Here is a 22,019-nt window from a genome sequence, read left to right as displayed (position 1 = left end):
AAATTTTTAAAATAGCCATTTTTGTTTAGTTTCTTTTGTTTAAAATTATTTTTGTTTTGTTATTATTATTATTACCTGGTTTGTGTAATTTTGTTATTATTGTTATTGTTATTTTATTATTCATATTTTCTGTAATCTTCAAGTTGTTTTCAAAAAAAAAAAAAAAAAAAAAAAAAAAACAAAAGAGAATGATCGCAGCCTGCAAGCTGCATTTTTGGCAGCTTGCAAAGGGCTAGTTTCGTGCGTGCCACTGAAGGGCAGGATGAAGGCAGAGGCTGGCCTTCATCCTGACCATTCAGTGGAGGGTTTAAGGATCTTTGGGTTCCATATAAAAGGGGACAAGAAGCAGCAGCCGGAAGGGGAGGTTTTTTGAGAGGAGAAATAACGGCTGAAAGCTAGAAAGAGAGAGGGGGATGGAGAGAAACAAGGACGGCTGAGCTTGGGAAGCAAAAACCGAGAGAGCCACAAACGAGGAGAGATAGAAACACAGCAAGGGAAAAGAAAGAGAGGCATCGGGGATAAGGAAAAATCAAGAGAGTCTGGGGAAGTGAGTGTAGCAGCTGCACATCTGAAAAGGAGGGGGACGGACGGGAGAAGAAAGAGTGAGAGATAGCCGAGAGAGAAAGGAGAATAGAAAAGGAAAAATCTGAAAAGAGAGGGAGCCTGTTGGCGGCTGAATGAAAGGAAGGCTGAGGGAGAGTGAAAGAGAGAGAGCCGAGTGAGGAAGAAACGAGAAGAGTGAAAAGAAATCTTGGGAAAGAAACGAAGGAAAACAAAATTTTCTGCAGAGACTCTTAGAAAAGGCTGGATTTTCGTTACCTTGCGATGCGATTTTTTCCATCGGAGAGGTCTCTTCTGGAATACCTTAATTGATCTGGATAATCTCCGGTGTTTGGGGAAGAATCTTTGCATACAAAGCTCTTGGGAAAAACCGCTGGAACGCCTTTGAATCGAAGCCAAAACCTGTTGGAGTCGCAGCTCTTGTGTCGTCGGCGCCGAACGTATCTGCTTGTAGCTGCGGTGTTTGAGCTCCTATTCCCTCAAGCTTACAGCACCATCTCAACTTCCCAAAGCTTTTAAGGTGATGTAGTTTCACTTTGCTCTTGCCATTCAAGTTCAAATCTTGACCAAACTCATCCGAATCTAGCCTGCATATACCTTTTTCTTTGCTGCACTTTTCCTGCTTACCTTGTACGATGGCTTTTAAGGTTTTATGGCGCGAAGTTAATAACCAAGATTGAATCTTGATGTTTGGGGGCTCCATAATCTTCATGTTTTGGTTTAAAACTTGAGGTTTTGCTTGGAGTTTTGTTACCTGGGATGGAGGTGTGAATTCCCTAGCAGCGAAATTGCAGAAATTTTGTTTCTGGTTTGGCACGTTCTTTTCCCTGAATTTTGTGTTTCAGTTTTAAGAATTTCATGTTGAAGCTGGGAAGAAGGTTTGAGGAGCCCTCTTACATGATCTTAGAATACTTTCGCACATGAAGTTGCTCATAAAATCTGCTACGATTAGTTTAAAGACTTCAGTTTGTCACAGCAGCATGATCATCTATGCATTGATGCATTCTTTGCTGTTTTTCTTTTGTTTCCTCACTGCTAAGGTTAATGTTTGGGGCATGTGCATGCCTTTGGTAGATGAATGGGGAGTCCAATGCAGTGTTTCTGCCTTAAATCTACATGAACTCAAAGCTGCAGAAAATTCCGCAGCAAAGAACAAAAGGAATAGCATTTTCTGTTCTGTTTTCTCTTCCGTAGCTGCTCATCGAATGTCTACACTTGAGCTGCATGCGTAATCTGGTGTGGAGGGCAGGGAATGGAGTGATTTACTGTCGGGTTTGCATGTTTGGGGGGCTAAAGAAGGAAAATTGAGCTAGTTATAATTAAATGCTTTGCTGAGTAATAGCATGTTAGGACTGCCGAACCCCTTTGCATAGATTTTTTCCAGCTTTGGCATGAATTTTCTTCTACGGTTGTGCTGGTTTGGATGTCCAAGTTGTGTGTTGTGTTGTTTAATCCAAAGCTTGGTCATTGGTTTGAGAGGTTTTGTGCAAAGCTTGAGTTAGTTTTCTGAAATTTGTGTGCGAAAAATGAAAATGCAGCAGGCCTATACTTTCATTTGCTGGAGCTCTAGTCTGATTGAAAGTTGTGTTTTAGCTGATATGTCATATGCACTTTCACACTAAGTGTCCTACTCTAATTCACACTAAGTGTCCTACTCTGACCACGTATCCTTGCTGCATTTTCTGGATGATTGCACCTAGGAATCTGCGGAAGAAAGTAAATGGCTTATGAACATAGGTAGATGTTTCTTCTGCTACCGCAGCATATGCTTCCCTCTTAGTCAGTCATTTGATCTCTAATGTTTCGTTGCTTTATTGGGTTTGGGGTAATCAAAATGTCTAGTTGCTAAGGAGTGCTGAGGTTTGATTTTAACTGTTTCTTTTGGTTGCTTGAACTGAAGTATGGAGCTTGCGAGAGTTTCATTGACTGCCGAGAGTTTTATGTGTAGCAGAAGCTTGTTCCCTTTGTATTTGCATGAAAGCTTTGCATGAAGTTCTTATAACTATCGAAGCCATGTTTAAATGGAGAAATTTCAAGCCAAGTTAAAGAATGTCAAGCCAGGTTTAATTGGAGAAATTTCAAAGTTGTGGTATGAATTTGCTTCGCTGAAATTGTTGAGCTTTGAGCCTAAAGATTGTGTAGCAGAATTTTGCTGAGAGCTTCGTTAGTTTGTGAAGCTTCGTTGTGCAGAATGTTTCCTACGTAGCTTGCATGAATTGCATGAAACAACTCCAGAAAATTGCACTTTTGACCCCCAAGTCCCCTCTTGACTCACTATGGCCCAGTCAATTGAATGATTTCCTCAATTTGGTCCTTGGTCACTTTTAATCTTACAATTTCATTGCTTATTTGTTTCAATTGACTACCATGCTTTGTTTCAATTGCATTTAATTCCTGACTTTGGGGTTTTTATGACTAAGTGAGCTTTGTTTTGCACATTTCTTTTATTTTCTTCCTTAAATAAAGTGGTGCATTGACCTTTTTATTATTTTGGAGGGTAATTGAATAATTTCACTTCATTGGGCCCCGATTGCAAGGGAGGTACACTCTATCCCTCACTTGCACTTTATTTTTCCTACGTGCTCCTATGTGTTATGTGAATATGCCTGTCTACTTCGCTTTCCTTACCTCTTTGCACGCATTTACTTACTTTCTTTTATTTAAGTTTTATGGGGTATGTGTACACCTCTTGGCTTGTAATAGATAGGGCTCGGAGAGCATCTGGTCCATTTTCCCTTCCCCTTTATGCTTTTATGGGGTATGCGTACACCTCTTGGCTTGTAATAGATAGTGCTCGGAGAGCATCTGGTCCATTTCCCCTTCCCCTTGGTTGCTTGTTTTTGTTGCTACATGTTTAATTGCTTTAGTAGGCTCTTGCATCTAGTCGAGCATGCTAAGTGCTATGTGCTATGTGTTTACGAGTGTTTTGGCATGTCTACTTGCTTTCATAGCCATGAATGAATGGAATGGATGAATGTGCGTCACCACACTAGTCCAACGCTAGTGGTGGCACATTATTTCATTAGGAATTCATAGAAAGGGCTAGTCCAACGCTAGACCCAATAAGGTTTTTCCTTTATTTTTCATTAATGCATTATTTGCCTGTTCACTACATGTCATGCATTTTTCTTAGTTTTATCATTTGGCATGCTCCTCGAGCCCCTTTTCCCCTCATTTTAGGTTTTGCATCCCATACTAGCTATAGGGTTCATTTTGCTTGAGTGTCCCCTTCTGATAAGGGAAACGAGCGAGTGTGGCTACCCGATAGCCTTAGCACGCTAGTTTTGCCTTCTAATCAAAGGGTAAATCAAAGTCGAAAAGTTAGGAGTCAACCCCCGTACCCGACTTGTTGCATTCCTCTAGGATCATACTTTCATTTTTTATCACCTACATACTCTTTTAATCACATTTTTTCACATTTCTCAAACCATACCTTTTTACTACATGTTACCTATCACTTGCTTATTTTCACTTCACAAATGAAATTCCACTTTACCTTCTATTTCTATTATTCTATTTTCATACACTTGCACACGAAAATACTTGAACTTTATACCATTTCACACGAGCACCTTTATACAATTTCACACAAGCACTTGCACTTACACTTCTTTCATACACCTTCACACTTGCGCACTCGAATCTCATTTGCATTAATCGACCTCTATGAGGTTTTCCTTTGTTGGCCGCCACAATTCATGTGGTTTGGGACCACAAGCCTCATAAGAGACAATGTAGCATCTAGGATTGCATTTTCCTTTCCGTTTTGCATTCATATAGTCATATCCAACGTGCGAACATACATTGGGTAGAAAACTAGGAAAGGTAAGGTTAAGTCGCGCAACTAGCCTTGGCTAGGTCAAAGGGGTGCCTTGGATTCTATCCTTGCCTTCCCCTTTGTCAAACGTGACTCCCGAACCTTTTTCTTTGGCTTACGTAGACTAGGAGTCGTTTTAAAAAGGGTTTATTACTACTTGACTTTAAAACTCATTTTTGGGTGACTTGGTACACCCTAAACCATTACCAAGTGGCGACTCCAAACTTTTCATTTCAAAACCCTTTTTAAAACTATTTTTTGGCCAAATCGTCGCTTTCCAAAGTCCCATGGCCTTTACTTTTATTTTGCACACGTTCACACCACACTTCACACACACATCACACAATTCATTCAATCGAAAAGTGGGGCGCGACAGTTGGCGACTCCACTGGGGACTTCCTAAGTGGGTCCAAGCATTTGACTTAGCCATTCGTTTCCTTTTCTACCCTTTTTATGCATTGCATTTGGATATTAGGTTTGCATTTTTCATTTTTAGGACCTTTTGTCTTATGTACGTAATCAAACCAATCCCTCGACTCATGAATGTATGTTTGGATGTATGTTTACTTATTTATCTCGCGCTTGCATTGCATTTGGGAGGGGGTGTGTCACCTTTAGAGCCTCGCGTGGTTCTCACCCCTTCCCTCAAAATAGGGGAACACTTCATACGTGCACGTTTACTTGCTTTATCCCATTTTATTTTATTTTTCGTGGGCGCCATCCCACACCGCCTTGTAGGACTAGGACCGATTGCCTTGGGTAGGCGGATGGTGTGCTCTGCGCCCATAGCGCTACCTAAGGGATCACTCGAGCCACCGACCAAAGGCCCTGGGAGTGATGACCCTTCGCCTTTAGGTCTGAAGGCTTGGGAGCCGAAGCTTTATCGAGTCTAGGCATTAGTGAACCCCAGCCTCATGCATCCATGTTAGAATTTTCCTAGGCTAGAGTCAGCCTCACCCTATTTTAAGCACAATAGGCACGAGGGAAGGGGTTCTACCCCTTTTACTCGCTTTATTGTATTTCTTTTTCTTAATTGCTCCCAATGTGTTATGTGTACTATCAATTGCACTAACCATTCTTTTGTTTTCTTGGATTGCATTCATGTGCCTTAGCAATAAGGGGCCTCTTTGGCACTCTTTTAGTGACTCACCCACTAGATAGCTCACATGTCTAAATTTCAGTCTTTGCACTTACCTTTCAGTAAATACATTTCATGTTTAGACCCTTTCCCCCCGTTGCATTATTTTGTCCTCTAGGCCATATTTATTGCATATTTACATAGCTTTAATAAACTGGCATCATGCATAAACCCTAGAAAGGGAATGCCATTTAGGGGATCCCGCGTTAGGAATAAACCACCCCATGTCTCGGATATATAATCCGAATGAGACTTGCACGTTTACCTTTCTCGTACCATCCGAAGGGGTAGTGCACAAGGTAAGGTAAAGATCCGATCATTTTCATGAAGCAATTTTTGGAATATGAGCATTTAATAATCACTTTTTGGCCATTTTATCAAAGTTGGTAAAAATCCCTTGCGTAAAAGGACATTAATTCGAAGAAAATTCACAAATGATTCCTCATTGTTGAGACGATAAATATAGAGGCCAAATTTTGATTTTAGAGGCTCATAGACCAAGGCATTGTAATGATTTCTTGAAACCACCCAGTGGGCGAATAATTCAATCGATTTTTGAACAAATCATCCATCTTATCCAATCCACTTTTTTCCAATTCATTCAATTTTAGTTCAATCTAATCATTTTTGAATAAATTCATTTCATTCAATTCATTTGACCAATTTACCCTTTTAGGGTCTTTTGACCAATTTACCCTTTTTAGGGTCATTCGGTCGCTTTTGAATAAATTATCAATTCAATTGACCAAATTACCCTTTTTAGGGTCTTTTGGCCAATTTACCCTTTTTAGGGTCACCTGGTCGATTTTGAATAAATCGTCAATTCATTTGACCAATTTACCCTTTCTAGGGTCATTCGGCCGATTTTTGAATAAATCCCTAATTCAATTTCATTCATTTGACCAATTTACCCATTTTTAGGGTAACCGAGCCGATTTTTGAATAAATCAAGCTTCGTTCAATCTATTTGATCAATTTACCCTTTTTAGGGTGATCTGATTAATTTTGGATAAATTAAATGTCATTCATTTGACCTGTTTCCCTTTTTAGGGTAATCCGGTCGATTTTTAATAAATTGTCAATTTCACTCGACTAATTAGGGTTTCAATGTCGAATTTCAAAATGGAAAACCTAGTCGATTTTGAGAAAAGCATCCATTGCATCCAGCCATTTGATTAGTTGGAGTTTTGACCCATGCTTCACTGGGAAAAGTTCCAATCTCTTCGATAGGAAGTTCGTCAAGGTCAAACCCGTGCGTTTTTGCAAATTCTTGTATCGATCAAAAGTGATCAATCCATTCGGACGTTGACCTCATTTTGACAAAGTGTCTCTCGTCACTCCAATTGACCAAATTTTTCAAAATTATTTTTCACTCAATGAGTTGATCAGATCCGTCAGGTATGGTATAGTGCCTACCCTAGAGGATTGCATTTTCATGCTAGGCCTACCCTTGGCATAAAAGGGTTCTCCCATAGGACATGCATACCGATTTTATATTCTTGTTTACTAACTCGGGGTATTTTTCTTTTGTTTCCCCTCTCCCCTGCATTCATAAAAAAGGGTTTCAATAAGATGAAAATATTTCCCTATATTGGATAACAATTTTTTGATCCGATAAAGTTTGGAAAGTATTATTTGATTCTTGGGCAGATCCAATAATGGAAACCTGAAAGATCCATCTGAAAGCTCTAGGCTAAGAGCTTCTAAGAGATTTCATAATTGTTTTCAAGGAAAATTTTGTATATTTGACTTGTTAATATATTTTTGTGTCAAAAGAAAAGGAGACAAAAAGTGTATATGTGGAGCTCTTTACAAGTCTCTCTCTTCTCATTTGTACCATAATTGAATGAGAAATTTTGTTTCAAACTTTTTCAGCAATAAAATTTTTGGACAATTATTGTTTTGTGTATATTTATGTACATTTCATTCTTTTTTCTTACTCATTGGAGATTTCATGATGATTTTTGAGAAATAAGACCCAATTTGAGATTTTTCAACCTATAGCCTGAATTTCACAAGTGTATGCTTCCTAAAATCCTTACACTCGATTGGTGTTCCAACCTGTACAATAAGAGTGCTCAGAAAGAAAGAGAGTGAACGGTCACTCAAAAGGCCCTATGAGATACCTTTCTCCTTCACTTAATTCCAAAATAAAATCAGTCACATTGATTGATAAATTGCAAATTGGGGCCATCTTTGCTTGAAAATGCCCATTGGTTTAACCAGATTCAATTCACATCTAAGTGAAAGCAAAAATGTGCATTATTCTTATTTGTTTGGAAAATTTGGAATGATACTTCAAGCATTCGTTTCATTACCTATACAGATTTTCATCATTTACTCTCCCATTTGAGATTCTAAAAGAATAATTTCGTTTCAAATAAGGGTCTTAATGATCACTACCCTTCATTGAAAAATTTTCAAATATCAAAAGAAGAATGGATTTTCAATGACCATTTCGCTACTTCGGTTGTCATGAGGTATAAGAATGATACTTTGGCCGTCATTTCTACAATCTAAACACTGATCATCCCTTGCATCCTCGTTTGAGCTAAATTGGTGGTTCTTTTCGAGTGCACATATGATCGCACCCCACATTGGGGAAGGAGATTGGGAAATTTTGAAAAAGGGAGGAAAGAGAAAAGCAAAAATGCCAAAAGGGAAAAAAGAGGGAATCACAAATTGGAGAAATTTGAATCTATCTGGGTTTCAATTTTTGGAAAAAAGAAAAGAAGGGGTTTTGTCCATGTGAATCGCCTATGTTTCACAAATATGGATGAGTAAGGGTCTTCCTCAGTCAATTGATTCAGATACACGCCAAAAATTTCCCATTAATGAAAATTTCCTTTCAGAGTTATTGTAAGGAACGGAATACAAGTCAGGCCATCTTCTTTTCCAATCAAACATTCTATCCCTAGTTATCCCTTTTGAGCCTTCAGAATAAAATACTTCATTTGGCACCCCCTGAGAATCGCAAACCCCACACTGGGGCAAGTTGGGTTGAAAAAGAAAATTTCAAGAAGCGAAAAAGTGAAAACCCACAAAATCAAAAAGCAAAAGAAGAAAAGAGAACCTCAGTTCAAAAATAAACTGGGGCAACTTTGTGAAAGTTTCAAAGAATGGCAAAAAAGCCGGAAAGACAAAAAAAGAAAGCAAATGAAAGTGAAAAGCCTCAATTGAGCATAAACTGGGGCAAATTCTGATTTAACCCTCAAATAGGGTTGACGCAACAATGCGATCTCAGATTCTTCAAACCACTCTTGAAATCTGCCTTCAAGCTTTAACTTTTCTAAACACTCCACCTGACCCCATTACAAAAGCCGAAAGCCCTGACTTCTGTTCTTTGCAATGGCCCTGTCAAGAAAACTTCTGATGCCGGAAAATTTTAGCTGTGTTCTGAATTGATTAGGTGTGAGGTTGACACTGCTCTTTATGTGAAACCCCGCGAGGGCATTTTTGAAAAAGAGAAAGGAGAGCGAATGCAAAAAAAAAAAGAGAAAAATGCAAAAAGATTTGATGATGAAAGTCTCTGGTGAGTGATGAGAAAAATGCAAACAAAGTCTGAGATCTTTTGATTTCAAAATAGGGGTAATTTTGGAAAAATGCGATCTATGGTGCAGTATCCTTGAAAGTCTTAAACTATCGTTTTCAAGCCACATTACAAGCTCATAAAGTCCATCGTTGACTTATTCATTCATGACAATCCAAAGTGAGGATCATGCTCATAAGAAATTCATCAAATCATTCGTGATCATAAGGGCATAACCCGTTTCCACATGTTTTCACGTTGGGCCTGGATTTTGTGCCGCCAACTTCACTTTATCACGTTGGGCCTGGATTTTGTGCCGCCAACTTCACTTATCACGTTGGGCCTGGACTTGGTGCCGCCAACCTCACATCATCACGTTGGGCCTGGATTTTGTGCCGCCAACTTCACTTTATCACGTTGGGCTTGGTTTTCGTGCCACCAACTTCACTTCATCACGTTGGGCCTGGACTTGGTGCCGCCAACATCACTTTATCACGTTGGGCCTGGACTAGGTGCCGCCAACATCACAAATGTCACGTTGGGCTTGGTTTTCGTGCCACCAACTTCACATCACCACGTTGGGCTTGGATTTAGTGCCACCAACATCACAAAAATCACGTTGGGCCTGGATTTCGTGCCGCCAACATTCTAAAAATCAAGTTGGGCCTGGATTTCGTGCCGCCAACCTCACAAACATCAAGTTGGGCCTGGATTTCGTGCCGCCAACATTCTAAAATCAAGTTGGGCCTGGATTTCGTGCCGCCAACATTCTAAAAAACAAGTTGGGCCTGGATTTCGTGCCGCCAACCTCACAAACATCAAGTTGGGCCTGGATTTCGTGCCGCCAACATTCTAAAAATCAAGTTGGGCCTGGATTTCGTGCCGCCAACATTCTAAAATCAAGTTGGGCCTGGATTTCGTGCCGCCAACATTCTAAAATCAAGTTGGGCCTGGATTTCGTGCCGCCAACATTCTAAAAATCAAGTTGGGCCTGGATTTCGTGCCGCCAACATTCCAAAAATTCTGTTGCGCCTGGATTTTGTGCCGCCAACGTTCCAAACATCAAGTTGGGCCTGGATTTCGTGCCGCCAACCTCACAAACATCAAGTTGGGCCTGGGTTTCGTGCCGCCAACATTCCAAAAATCACGTTGGGCCTGGATTTCGTGCCGCCAACTTCACAACATCCCGCGGGTCTATCCCAATTTTAAATTTCTGTTCGGGTCTATCCCGTGGGTCTATCCCAATTTTAAATTTCTGTTCGGGTCAGTCCCGATTTTAAATTTTCTGTTTGGATCAATCCCATTTTTAATTTTTGTCAAAAGGGTCAGTCCCCATTTCTAAAGCATCCATCGTTCGAGACGCTCGTAGGCGAATAACACAGGTAAGCATTTGGTGTCTACTTCTTTGTCTCAAGTTTTTCCAAAACTCAGACAAAGAGGGGCAAACTGTAGACACCAAATTTTGGAGGAGAATAGAAAAGGAAAAATCTGAAAAGAGAGGGAGCCTGTTGGCGGCTGAATGAAAGGAAGGCTGAGGGAGAGTGAAAGAGAGAGAGCCGAGTGAGGAAGAAACGAGAAGAGTGAAAAGAAATCTTGGGAAAGAAACGAAGGAAAACAAAATTTTCTGCAGAGACTCTTAGAAAAGGCTGGATTTTCGTTACCTTGCGATGCGATTTTTTCCATCGGAGAGGTCTCTTCTGGAATACCTTAATTGATCTGGATAATCTCCGGTGTTTGGGGAAGAATCTTTGCATACAAAGCTCTTGGGAAAAACCGCTGGAACGCCTTTGAATCGAAGCCAAAACCTGTTGGAGTCGCAGCTCTTGTGTCGTCGGCGCCGAACGTATCTGCTTGTAGCTGCGGTGTTTGAGCTCCTATTCCCTCAAGCTTACAGCATCATCTCAACTTCCCAAAGCTTTTAAGGTGATGTAGTTTCACTTTGCTCTTGCCATTCAAGTTCAAATCTTGACCAAACTCATCCGAATCTAGCCTGCATATACCTTTTTCTTTGCTGCACTTTTCCTGCTTACCTTGTACGATGGCTTTTAAGGTTTTATGGCGCGAAGTTAATAACCAAGATTGAATCTTGATGTTTGGGGGCTCCATAATCTTCATGTTTTGGTTTAAAACTTGAGGTTTTGCTTGGAGTTTTGTTACCTGGGATGGAGGTGTGAATTCCCTAGCAGCGAAATTGCAGAAATTTTGTTTCTGGTTTGGCACGTTCTTTTCCCTGAATTTTGTGTTTCAGTTTTAAGAATTTCATGTTGAAGCTGGGAAGAAGGTTTGAGGAGCCCTCTTACATGATCTTAGAATACTTTCGCACTTGAAGTTGCTCATAAAATCTGCTACGATTAGTTTAAAGACTTCAGTTTGTCACAGCAGCATGATCATCTATGCATTGATGCATTCTTTGCTGTTTTTCTTTTGTTTCCTCACTGCTAAGGTTAATGTTTGGGGCATGTGCATGCCTTTGGTAGATGAATGGGGAGTCCAATGCAGTGTTTCTGCCTTAAATCTACATGAACTCAAAGCTGCAGAAAATTCCGCAGCAAAGAACAAAAGGAATAGCATTTTCTGTTCTGTTTTCTCTTCCGTAGCTGCTCATCGAATGTCTACACTTGAGCTGCATGCGTAATCTGGTGTGGAGGGCAGGGAATGGAGTGATTTACTGTCGGGTTTGCATGTTTGGGGGGCTAAAGAAGGAAAATTGAGCTAGTTATAATTAAATGCTTTGCTGAGTAATAGCATGTTAGGACTGCCGAACCCCTTTGCATAGATTTTTTCCAGCTTTGGCATGAATTTTCTTCTACGGTTGTGCTGGTTTGGATGTCCAAGTTGTGTGTTGTGTTGTTTAATCCAAAGCTTGGTCATTGGTTTGAGAGGTTTTGTGCAAAGCTTGAGTTAGTTTTCTGAAATTTGTGTGCGAAAAATGAAAATGCAGCAGGCCTATACTTTCATTTGCTGGAGCTCTAGTCTGATTGAAAGTTGTGTTTTAGCTGATATGTCATATGCACTTTCACACTAAGTGTCCTACTCTAATTCACACTAAGTGTCCTACTCTGACCACGTATCCTTGCTGCATTTTCTGGATGATTGCACCTAGGAATCTGCGGAAGAAAGTAAATGGCTTATGAACATAGGTAGATGTTTCTTCTGCTACCGCAGCATATGCTTCCCTCTTAGTCAGTCATTTGATCTCTAATGTTTCGTTGCTTTATTGGGTTTGGGGTAATCAAAATGTCTAGTTGCTAAGGAGTGCTGAGGTTTGATTTTAACTGTTTCTTTTGGTTGCTTGAACTGAAGTATGGAGCTTGCGAGAGTTTCATTGACTGCCGAGAGTTTTATGTGTAGCAGAAGCTTGTTCCCTTTGTATTTGCATGAAAGCTTTGCATGAAGTTCTTATAACTATCGAAGCCATGTTTAAATGGAGAAATTTCAAGCCAAGTTAAAGAATGTCAAGCCAGGTTTAATTGGAGAAATTTCAAAGTTGTGGTATGAATTTGCTTCGCTGAAATTGTTGAGCTTTGAGCCTAAAGATTGTGTAGCAGAATTTTGCTGAGAGCTTCGTTAGTTTGTGAAGCTTCGTTGTGCAGAATGTTTCCTACGTAGCTTGCATGAATTGCATGAAACAACTCCAGAAAATTGCACTTTTGACCCCCAAGTCCCCTCTTGACTCACTATGGCCCAGTCAATTGAATGATTTCCTCAATTTGGTCCTTGGTCACTTTTAATCTTACAATTTCATTGCTTATTTGTTTCAATTGACTACCATGCTTTGTTTCAATTGCATTTAATTCCTGACTTTGGGGTTTTTATGACTAAGTGAGCTTTGTTTTGCACATTTCTTTTATTTTCTTCCTTAAATAAAGTGGTGCATTGACCTTTTTATTATTTTGGAGGGTAATTGAATAATTTCACTTCATTGGGCCCCGATTGCAAGGGAGGTACACTCTATCCCTCACTTGCACTTTATTTTTCCTACGTGCTCCTATGTGTTATGTGAATATGCCTGTCTACTTCGCTTTCCTTACCTCTTTGCACGCATTTACTTACTTTCTTTTATTTAAGTTTTATGGGGTATGTGTACACCTCTTGGCTTGTAATAGATAGGGCTCGGAGAGCATCTGGTCCATTTTCCCTTCCCCTTTATGCTTTTATGGGGTATGCGTACACCTCTTGGCTTGTAATAGATAGTGCTCGGAGAGCATCTGGTCCATTTCCCCTTCCCCTTGGTTGCTTGTTTTTGTTGCTACATGTTTAATTGCTTTAGTAGGCTCTTGCATCTAGTCGAGCATGCTAAGTGCTATGTGCTATGTGTTTACGAGTGTTTTGGCATGTCTACTTGCTTTCATAGCCATGAATGAATGGAATGGATGAATGTGCGTCACCACACTAGTCCAACGCTAGTGGTGGCACATTATTTCATTAGGAATTCATAGAAAGGGCTAGTCCAACGCTAGACCCAATAAGGTTTTTCCTTTATTTTTCATTAATGCATTATTTGCCTGTTCACTACATGTCATGCATTTTTCTTAGTTTTATCATTTGGCATGCTCCTCGAGCCCCTTTTCCCCTCATTTTAGGTTTTGCATCCCATACTAGCTATAGGGTTCATTTTGCTTGAGTGTCCCCTTCTGATAAGGGAAACGAGCGAGTGTGGCTACCCGATAGCCTTAGCACGCTAGTTTTGCCTTCTAATCAAAGGGTAAATCAAAGTCGAAAAGTTAGGAGTCAACCCCCGTACCCGACTTGTTGCATTCCTCTAGGATCATACTTTCATTTTTTATCACCTACATACTCTTTTAATCACATTTTTTCACATTTCTCAAACCATACCTTTTTACTACATGTTACCTATCACTTGCTTATTTTCACTTCACAAATGAAATTCCACTTTACCTTCTATTTCTATTATTCTATTTTCATACACTTGCACACGAAAATACTTGAACTTTATACCATTTCACACGAGCACCTTTATACAATTTCACACAAGCACTTGCACTTACACTTCTTTCATACACCTTCACACTTGCGCACTCGAATCTCATTTGCATTAATCGACCTCTATGAGGTTTTCCTTTGTTGGCCGCCACAATTCATGTGGTTTGGGACCACAAGCCTCATAAGAGACAATGTAGCATCTAGGATTGCATTTTCCTTTCCGTTTTGCATTCATATAGTCATATCCAACGTGCGAACATACATTGGGTAGAAAACTAGGAAAGGTAAGGTTAAGTCGCGCAACTAGCCTTGGCTAGGTCAAAGGGGTGCCTTGGATTCTATCCTTGCCTTCCCCTTTGTCAAACGTGACTCCCGAACCTTTTTCTTTGGCTTACGTAGACTAGGAGTCGTTTTAAAAAGGGTTTATTACTACTTGACTTTAAAACTCATTTTTGGGTGACTTGGTACACCCTAAACCATTACCAAGTGGCGACTCCAAACTTTTCATTTCAAAACCCTTTTTAAAACTATTTTTTGGCCAAATCGTCGCTTTCCAAAGTCCCATGGCCTTTACTTTTATTTTGCACACGTTCACACCACACTTCACACACACATCACACAATTCATCCACACATCAACACTTCATCAAAAAGTGGGGCGCGACAAAAGGTCTTGAGTTCATGAGAAGAATAATCGAGTTCAATTTCCATTGGGAGAAAAGGTCCAGCTCTGATATTACAAGGTTGGGAGGTTCTAGGAGGGTCTTCCCCTAGGGTTGCCTTATCAGGTACAAGTGACAAAAGAAGACACAACTCACAAGGCAAGTATACATATAACACATCTTTATCAAATAGATTACACAGTAGTAGTCAGTCAGATACAAGCAAAAAGAATTCCATGAAAGTATCGAGGTTATTCAAAAGTATAATGCACAAACTAGGCCAAAAGTACAAAACAACTAACTGAGAACTTTCCCTAAATATCTCTCACAGGGAATCAAAACATGACTCAAAGGAGTCCTAACCTAGTTCCCAATTGAGCCAACGTACTCTCCCCTTTATGGGTTAATCATATCACCCTAACACATCACACGAACTTCCGTAGAATCAAAGTTCTAGATTGTCCAAATTATTTCTAATCTAAGCTCTCATCTTTAGTATTCAGGTACAAAAATCCAAAATAAATTAATCCACAACTTGAGTTGGCCAGTCCCAAGAGTAAATTATTTACATCTTAAATTTCTACCTGACATACATATCTATTATCTCCAAGTACCATGATAAAGGTTTGAGACCTAAAACATTTCACGATCCATACCGTATGCTCAAAAGAGCACTTAGTCCTTTACACTTATTTACCACTAGGCCCAAGCTCACTTCGCGCAGAGACCACGCGAACCAGCTCTGATACCATCTGTGACGGCCATACCTCCTCCTAAGGCGAACCAAAGAGTCAGCGGACTGCCTGCCCAACTCTCGCCAGAACTATAGATCAAATCATTAGGAAAATGAATCATCGAAAAGCACTAAGGACCGCAGCTGCGTCGAAATCCAACCAAATTTTTTTCACACATACAGAACAGAGGTGGTAATACTCGAGTATACCGAAAATTCAAAGTCTCCAATACCCAAGGATTTCTCAGAAACAGACTACCGTGGTTCGTCATCTAATCGACCAGGCCCTTACCGATTCGACTCGAATAACTAGCCACAGGTTTTGAGCTCAAAGGTCACAGAAGGGTCATTGGATACAAACCTCCAAACGACATCAAACAAATACATATACAGATATAGATAACAAATTAAAACATATACAGGAACCAGAACAGATAGATGAGAGAAACGAGTGTGATAAAGTACACCCTTGTTTCATGCAGAGTATACAAAAGTCACAGATAATCAGATTGCATGTTGCAAGTACAAATAAACCAGATAGATAAACCAGAGAAGTAACACATTAGAGAAGTGGTACACTCACCAGTTCAAGCAAAGCTACCTTCAAAAGTTTTCTCCCAAATGATGACTTTGATTACCGTCACGTCCTATCAACAACCAAGATAGAACAATTATGGTTTCTCCCATCCACTAACCCAGGAAACGAAATGCACAAATGAAACTCGACTATAAGTCGTGTGCCCAACCAAGTGAACTACTAATGCGAAGAAATAACAATGTGACGCTGGAGTAAAAAGGTAGCAGTTGGTCTTAAAACCTGAACAATCCTAAAAACCTTTCGCTTGAGTCATAAGTACATCCAACTAGCCTGCGAGTGAAGATTTGGGCAGCATACCCTTTGTTTTTACCTATTTTCCAGCCATTTATGGCTTCATTCTTTTCATCAATCAGTTCCAAAGTCACACACAAAATAATCTCATTTCAATAGCTATTCAATAGGCTAATGTCGTACAAGTACAAAATCAAGCTAGGAAAATGTCCGGAAATGAAGTTTAAGTCATAAAACAAAAGACTGATTTGACGTCGCTTTGCGTATCGGACACAACCGAAGCTATGCTTATCGAATTGGTGTACAATTTATACCGCTTCGAAGCTAAAATAAAGGGCTACAACTTTGATGAAGACCACTCAGTCTAGTTCGTAGTGTATCCAGGTCAAAATTTCAAATTACAGAACCAAAATCTCACAATCAGGCTAGTTAACCATACTATGCTTAAACGACAATAACTCAGGGTACCGAAGTCCAATTGAAGGGTTTTCAGAGCTGTTGGAAAGATAAGACATAGCACTACAACTTCTGTGTTTTGGCCAAATGCTAATTCAGTATAGATCAGGGTGAACAGACACAGTCAGATTGGTGAAATGTCAACACTGTCAACAGAGCTCTACCTATGGCAGTCAGGGGTATTTTTGTCTTTTCACTTGCTACAGTGCTTGGATTAAACTGAAATTTTACAGGAAGCTATAGAACATCATTCTATACAACTTTAATGTTTTGTGCTAAGCCTAATTCGGCCTCCATCATGGTCAAATAGAACCGGGCAGAACAGAGCAATGAAGAATCTCAATTCTGGAATTTAAGGTATTCAAGGTGTAACTTCACATTTCTAGCTTAAAACCACTACTACTACCTCCTATACAAGCCTACATACACCATATACCATCCAAACAACAAGAATTACAAGTGAACCATTCAAAGCCCTTACTCAAAATTCATCACTACAATCATCAAAATCACTTAGATTAGGTATCACCAAGCATGAATTCAAGTTACTACATAACTCAAACAAGAGTAAGGGAAAAGGAAAGGATGGTCAGCCATAATACCTCAATAAAAGGGTTTGAAAGAGTTATCCTTCACATTTCCTTGTGAAATTTAGCTCCTCAACTTCCCAAGATCTCAATTTGCAAGTTAATCGGTTTAGTTTTCTTGTTTTCTCACTCAATCAAGCAAAATCCAAGATGGATTGAAGCTCTCTTTCTCTTGTTTTTCCCTCTCTCTCTCACGGCTGATAGGGTGGAAATGGAGAGCATTTTGAGTAGTTTTTAGCGATAAATATGGAGGAAATTAGTTGGTCAACAATTCATGAATGACCGCCACTTGTCACGGGCTGATTAACTCTCAATTTTTTTTTCTTTTCCTTTGTTTTTTTGGTCAACATTTTCGGCCAACCTTAACTGAGTATGGGGGGGATATTTTGTACTAATATCAATGATAGTTTATGGTAGGAAAGTGGTGGTCAAGTGGTGTGTTTAATCGGTAGTGAACGATACCCATCGATTCGAGCCGATTTTCCTTAAATTGCGTATACTAGTGTTTTAACTCATAATTCACTAACTTATTATTATCACTTCCAATCACACACTTAACATCATCTAAAACTCACCCTAAATCACTAAATTTGATACACACTCCGTACCGAATAATCACACTGCGAAAAGGCGTAAAAACCCTAATTGACGATAACTTGAAAACGAAAGGAAAAACCCTTAATTCTATGTTTGTTTGCACTTATTGTGGGGTGAATGAGTTGTAAGGCTATTATAAAGTAATAAAAGAAAATAAAAGAAAATTTTAAGAAAAATATAAGGGATTTTACAAGTCCTCGCATTTTCTTCTTTTTTTCTAAATTCCCTTGAAAAGAAACTTATCTTTAGTAGGATCATTAAAAATCACTTTTTTTTCTCCTACAATCAATATGTGTCTGGTTTCTCACTAACCAATCCATTCCTAAAATGACATTAAAGTCACTCATGTTGATTTCAACTAGATTAGCTTGTAATGTTCTACCCTCAATTTCAGTCAAACAATTGTTATATTTTAGGTTTGACACACGATATGGGTTATCTAACCATTCATGTTGCACGTTCAAGGTCTTAGCAAACTTTCTAGCCACAAAAGAATGGGTAACACCACAATCAAAGAGCATGTAGGCAGGCGTAGAGTTTACAAGAAGTGTACTTGTGACTACGTCATTAGATTCTTCTACCTCAAAGTTAGTCATCACATGTACCCTTGCATTGATTCTTGGCCTATTTTCAAGGGGTTTAGTAGACTTATCACCTTCTTTCTTAGGATTTGGACAATCCTTCACTCAATAACCCATCTGTCCACACCCAAAATAGGCACCAATTTTCAGACGCCATTCTCCCAAATGCATCCTATGTCAAGTTGGGTATTCCTTCTTAGTAGGAACTTTTCCTTTAGATTGAGATGTAACCATCCGTGAAGGGGTATTCAGGTTTCTCCTTACCAACCAAAAAACTCTGCTTGGTCTCTTTGGACCGACCATACTACCTTCACTCTCAAGTCGAGGCCTTTCACCTCTTTCTTTCGCTTGAAATCTTTTGCCTCAATTCTTACACTTGTATGGAACAGTGTATCATAGTCAGAGATCATAGTGTTTGATAGCTTTGATTGAATTTTGCTTGATAATTTCCTTGTGAATTTTAACATTTTTAACTGTTCATTTGCCATAATAGAAGGGACCCAAAGTGCAAAACTTATTTGCAAACTTGACAACTGCCATTGTAGACACCAAATTTTTGGTATTTTATTATTTATTTATTTACTATTCGTTTTTTATTTGTTCTATTTTTATTTGTCACAATTAGTTTTACTTACTTTTAGTTTTAGTTATTTTAGCCATTTTAGCATAGAATTTCTCAAAGGAAAAAGAAAAGTGTTCAAAAAATATGTTTTAGTTGTTTTTAGTTTCATTATTTAAAAATAAAAAAAGAAAAATTGAAAAATTGAAAAATGAAAAAAAGGAAAAAGAAGAAGTGGGAAAAGAGGAAAATCTTAGCTTTATTTTATCTTTTGGTTATTAATTTTGTACATTTTATTTAAGTTTAAGTTTGTTTGAATTATTATTATTATTGCGATTTAAAAAAAAAATAAAAAAATGGATACGCGAGTTGCAGCTGCGTATTGTTGCAGCTTGCAAAAAAGGTTTGGGCAGCTCCTTTGGCTGCAAATACAGAAGAGCTGGCTGAAGTTTAGGGTTGGGGTTCCCGTATAAATAGAAAAGAGCAAGACAGCCGCAAAGGGGAGAGATAGAGGGAGTGAGAGGAGGCTCGGCTAGGGAAAAAAATAGAGAGGAAGGCGAGAGAGAAATAGGAGGAGAGGTAAAGGCGACTGGAGTTTAGAGGCAGAGGTAAGCGGGGCTAAGGGGAGCGTGAGGAAGATAAGTTGACGGCGGAGAAGGAAAGCGGAGAGGGGGACGGCTGGGTTTTGAGCAAGAAACAAAAGAGAGCTGGGAAGAGAGCTGAGAGAGCAAGGAACAAAAACTGGAAAAAGGGGAAGGCTAGTGGATGAAAAGGGAGGCTCGTTGGCGGCTGCTTGAGCGAGAAAAATCAGAAAGAAACGAGAGGGAGAGTGGAGAGTTCTGTTTCTTCTCAGCCATAACCGAAAGGTTGCGAGAGGCACGAGGGAAGGGGATAGAGAAGAAAGTAAGAGAGGTAGATCTGGAGAGAGTTAGGGGAAAAAACTGAGAAAGGTGAGGGGAAAGAGCGGCGGCCAGAAGAGAAAATTTTCCAGAAAATCTACCATCCACGCTGACTTTCTGTTATCTTTGGAGGCAATTTTCTCTATGGATTTGGCCCCTTTTTGGAGATTTCAGACAATCTGGAACATCTACAACGTGATGGGAGTGTTTTCCATTCAGAAATCTTGAAGGGAAACCACAGAAAGATAGCCAAATCAGAAGCCAAATTGACGACTTCATCAGCGCTGAAGTTCTGCGGCACCGGCATTCTCAATCTCATTTCTGGAATCAGCATGCATTTTCGGACATATCTCACGTTCGTTTTATGACACCGACATTTGCAGGTTTGCAGCTCTCGATTTGCTCAAATCTGTTGCAGCAGCGTTGGTAAAGCTTAGCTTTAGGTTGGTTGAGGTTTGGTTTGGTCTGATTTTGTTGCTTGTGTCTGTTTGATATCGGATGATGAGTTTTGCATACGTTTGCTACCATTTAAATGCAAGAAAATGAAAGACATAACGGTTGGCCGCAACAATGAAACCTGATAAGGCTGCCATAGTGAACAAGGAGGATTTGCAGAATATCTTTTCAATGTTTGCATGCTTTGTGGTCTGATTTTTGTGTTTAAATCTAAAGTTCTATGTGGCAAAGTGAGAGGATTAGGTGGTTGTCTTGTTACTTTAGCTCATATTGAGTTTGAATGTGTTTAAGAGCTACGGAGAGCCTGTGGATAAAAATTGCAGAAGGATAGCTTCATGGCTTGAATTGCAGAAATAAGAGCAAAGAAAGCCTCGTGCATGCATGAAAAACTTTCCAAAATTTGCAGTTTGATCCCTCATTTCTTTATTTTACTATGACCCAACCAATTGAATAATTGCATCAATTTGATCCTTCGCAGTTTTGATTTTTGTAACTTCATTGCTTGTTTGCTTTAATTAATTGCCATAGCTTGTTTAGTTGCATTTAGTTCGTGACTTTAGGGGCTTTATGATCAAGTGAGCTTTGTTTTGCACATTTCTCTTTAATTTTTCCAAATAAATTGGTGCCTTGACCATTTCTTTTATTTTGGAGGATAAATAAGTGATTTCACTTCATTGGGGCCCAATTGCAAGGGAGGTAACCTCTATCTCCTTGATTTTCATTTCTCCTATGTGATCCAACGTGCTAAGTGTGAATTGCATGTCTACGTTGCTTTCCTTCCCTTTCTTTAATTCCTTTCATTTATTTCATTTACTTTTGCATTTTATTTAAGTTATTCATTATGGGGTATGTGTACACCTCTTGGCTTGTAATAGATAGGGCTTGGCGAGCAATTTGGTCCATTTCCCCTTCCCCTTTTGTTTTAGTTAGTGAATGTAATAGGTTCATTAGTTTGGTTGCATGCCTACATGTTAAGTGTTACTCGTTTTATTAGGCTCTTGCATCTAGTCGAGCATGCTAAATGTTACGTGCTACGTGTTTATGAGTATTTGGTATGTCTACTTGCTTTCCATAGTGTGGATGAATGGAATGGATGAATGTACGTCACCACACTAGTCCAACGCTAGTTGTGGCTTCTTTTATTGTTTCCACTAGTCTAATGCTAGTAGGAATTCATAGAAAGGGCTAGTCCAACGCTAGACCCAATAGGATTTTTCCTTTGTTTTTCATTAATGCATTATTTGCCTGTTCACTACATATCATGCATTTTTCCTTAGTTTTATCATCTGGCATGCTCCTCGATTCCCCTTTCCCCTCACTTTAGGTCTTGCATCTCATGCTAGTTAGGGTACATTTGCCTGAAGAGTCCCCTTCTGATAAGGGAAACGAGCGAGTGTGGCTACTCGATAACCTTAGCACGCTAGTTTTGCTTTCTAATCAAAGGGAAAATCGAAGTCGAAAAAGTTAGGAGTCATTCCCATACCCGACCTGATGCATTCCTTTAGGTTCATCCATTCTCATTTATCACTTACTCATTTTTTTTAATTCACATTTCCTCATCACTTTTCCTTTCCTTATTGTTCATTTTGATTTCTACTCCACAAAATTGCACTTAATTACACCTATATGCACTTATCACTATATTTCATACACTTGCACACAAACACTTGGA

The sequence above is a fragment of the Coffea arabica genome, chromosome 5e, assembly GCF_036785885.1.
Source record: "Coffea arabica cultivar ET-39 chromosome 5e, Coffea Arabica ET-39 HiFi, whole genome shotgun sequence".
NCBI lineage: Eukaryota > Viridiplantae > Streptophyta > Magnoliopsida > Gentianales > Rubiaceae > Coffea > Coffea arabica.
The sequence above is the reverse complement of the archived record's forward strand: the minus strand, read 5'-3'. Positions refer to the sequence as shown.